Raw genomic sequence first — 3521 nt, 5'->3', positions numbered from 1 at the left:
GGATCGGTCGGCAAGTTGCAAAACCACCGACGTCGGTTTCAAGTCTCCTAAGCCTAATTTGACATATACCGAGTATGGAAGAAGGTTAACACTTGCTCCTGAGTCTAAAAGAGCTTGATTAATGATATGATCTCCAATGATGCATGAAGTGGTAGGTGAACCGGGGTCCTTAAGCTTTGGAAGTGTGTTATGCTGCAAAATTGAGCTTACTTGCTCGGTTAAGACCACTTTCCTAGGTGCTTGGCTTTTGTTCTTCCTCTTTTGGGTGCATAAGTCTTTCAAAAACTTAGCATAAGCCGGAATTTGCTTGATTGCATCAAAAAGTGGAAGATTGACTTTCACTTGCCTAAACACATCCATAATTTCATTTGTTTTGGCCTTTTGCTTGTCAATTGAATTGGATCCTTTTAAGGCATTCGGAAATGGAGCTCTTGGTTCAAAAACCTTTTCAGAAATTTTCTTTGAAGTCTCTTCAACACAAGAAGTTTTGAAATCATTTTGTAAATTTTTCTTTTCAAAATCACCTTTCAAATCACTTTTCAACACATTCTTATTTGAAAGATTATGCATATGCAATGAAGGAAGAATATGATAAGAAATGGGACGGGTGTCAACTTTGGGTTGCATCGGTTCACTCTCTTCCTTGGGCATGCCTACTTAGTTGTCCACAATCTTCCCACTTCTCAAGGTAGTCATCGTATTAACATGCTCTATTGTGTGACCTTCCGATGAGGAATGAGTCTCCATAACACATTGTTGCTTGGGTAGGGCATTCAAAGACATTTTCCTTTTCTCTCTAGCATTTAAGGTACTAGCTATTTGCCCTACTTGGGTTTCTAGCTTAGCAATGGATTGAGAATGAGAATGAAGCAATTGAGTGTTCGCCTTTAGAGTGCCTAGAGCGGTCAAAACTTTCTCTTCAAAAGCGGGGCTCCTAGAATTTCCTTGAGAATATGAAGGTTAATTAGGAAAATGAGAATTAGAAAATTAATTTCCTTGTGATTGAAATGATGATCTAAAACCTTGGGAACCTTGGCTTTGCATCGGAGGTGGAACATACTTCCCTTGGAAACCACCTTGGGAAGGGTTCGAGCTTTCCCCTTAGTTTCCCCAAGAGAAATTCGGGTGATTCCTCCAACTAGGATTATAATGATTGCCATAAGGATTGCTCCCTTGATTAACAAAAGTTGCATTGACTTGTTCATAATGCTCACTTTGCACATGTCCATGGGGACAATTGGATGTAGAATGTAAAACACTTGAACAAGTCATACATGTCTCATTAGATGCATGATGGGAATGGTTAGGGACGGAAGATACTTGATTTGTCGAGTTTTGGTTGATCAAGAATTGATCAAACCTTTGAGCTAAGGATTTCATCTCGGCGGCTATTTCATTGGAATGGTCAACTTGATGTAAGCCAACACTCTTCCTTCCACTTAAATTCCTACCATTCTTAGAAGATAAAGTTCAATGCAAAGAATTTACACTCATGCTCTTATAAAGACGCCACACGTCATCCTCATGCCTATCAATATAAGAGCTACCCATGGAAGCATCAACCATGCCCTTATAATTGTCCGATAAGCTCTCAAAGAAATATTGAACTAATTGCCATTTGGGCATGTCATGATGTGGACACTTCCTAAGCAATTCATTGAATCTTTCCCATGCCTCATGGAACGTTTCCCCATCCCCGTGTGAAAACTCTCGAATTGAGGTTCTCATGGCATTGGTCTTAGAAACCGGATAATACTTCTTCAAGAACTCTTATTGCCTTCTTCAAGAACTCTTGTTGCATTTCTGCCTAAGAAGTTATTGAAAAAGGCCTAAGATTGTTAAACCAATATTTTGCCTTATCTTTAAGGGTGAATGGAAAAAGTTTAAGCCTTAAGACCTCTTCCGGCATGTCGGTGTATCTTACGGTGGAACATACTTCAAGAAACTCATCCAAATGCTTGTAAGGTTCTTCACTTGGAAGTTCATGATAGTTAGGAAGCATTTGAATGATTTATAGTTTGATCTCATAGTGGTGTGCTCTAAATGGTGGCAATTGAATGCATGTGGGTGCGTTGTATTCATTAGGCACATAGTGATCTCTTAAAGTAAGGGGAGGATTAGCAATTGGAGTTGCAACATGGGCACCTTGATTGCCTTGGATGATGGGAGGTTGTGGAGCATAGATTGGCCTTGGCATTCCCAATGGAACTTGGCCTTGTTGTTGTGGTGGGTGAATGAATGGCCTTGGCATGCCTAATGGTACTTGCATGTTATCATGATGCACATTGGGGTGGAGGATGCCTTGTTGGTCTATGTTACCAAGGTCCTCCACATGGTCCTTATTATGTCCTTCCATTGATGAAATGGATTGACTAGAACTTCCTCTTCTCCTAAGGTTTCGAACAACGGATTCAAGATGAAAATTTAGAGGGACAAGAGTAGGTTTTAATGATCTACGACCATGCATGCACTATAAAACACAACAAACAACAAGTAATGAACAATCACTTTACCTTCGCAACAAATCAACAATCAACAAACTTCCTCCACATACAATGTTCCCATACTCCCATGCTATCAACAATATGCAAAGAAAAGTAAATTGCCTCCACGTGGGCTTACGATTTATCTAAGAATTGAAATACAAGCCTCCACGCGGGCCGACTATTTAACTAGAGATTAAGTTAAGAAAGAGCTTACAAAGGGTCATTTAGCACTTCAATTCAATTTTCAATTTTAGCTTCGCAAATTTTTAGATTTCAGCTTTTTCCTTGTTTTTACTTAGCTTCTTACTTGAAATGCTCCTTTGTTCACCTCTTAGCTCAATGCACCTAGTCAAACAAGAACCAACACAATAAGTAACCAAAATGAAAATGAAATTAAAGTAAAGACACGATCAAAAGAGTACTAATTCTTAATTGATTCCACAAATACGACGTTGCCTTCAATCAATCCCCGGCAACGACGCTAAAAACTTGGTGTGGAGGCTCGTGGTCATCACACAATCCAAACCAAAGTTTGTGTAAAAGAGAGTGGTGTTGGACTATGGTGAGGGTAGCCAACTTTTACATTTATAATATGCCACTACTACCTTTCACTAAAAATATAGCTAGGGCGAGTAAGGATCGTCCCAAGGGATTGGTAGGTCGTATTAGGTTATGGAATCGAGATTAGGGTTAGTAGGTCGAGTGATCAAAAGATTGGTTGGTGATTGAATTATAGTAAGATGCAATTTAAACTAAAGTAAACAATTAAATGCAATAGGGAGAAAATAAGAGAGAGAGATCTTGGGGTTTAAAGATCACCATTAAGCATAGCTTTTCTACACTTCTTAATGAATGATTAATGAGGGGAAAAACATGTATTGCAATATAGTGTGTGTGTGTGGTTGTTTCAACAAGCATGGATGACAAATTAAGCATATATTGTCTAAGCAACATGGTGGATAGCACAATATATCAAACTAAACCATTAATCCTTTCTTTAAGCTCATAATCCAAACACATCACAAGATTAGAGAT

At 38.8% G+C, this 3521-nt stretch overlaps 1 pseudogene; it reads left to right on the top strand.

Annotated features, from left to right (window-relative positions):
• The first annotated feature begins 1624 nt into the window (after nt 1-1624).
• Nucleotides 1625-1723, top strand: LOC132275593 (small nucleolar RNA R71; annotated as a pseudogene).
• Nucleotides 1724-3521: the final 1798 nt, after the last annotated feature.

This window comes from Cornus florida, unplaced genomic scaffold, assembly GCF_030987335.1.
Source record: "Cornus florida cultivar Cherokee Brave unplaced genomic scaffold, ASM3098733v1 CherokeeBrave_3.0.0_Hap2_Chr09, whole genome shotgun sequence".
Classification (NCBI taxonomy): domain Eukaryota; kingdom Viridiplantae; phylum Streptophyta; class Magnoliopsida; order Cornales; family Cornaceae; genus Cornus; species Cornus florida.
Note: the sequence above shows the minus strand (reverse complement) of the source record. Positions and strands in the feature narration are given on the sequence as shown.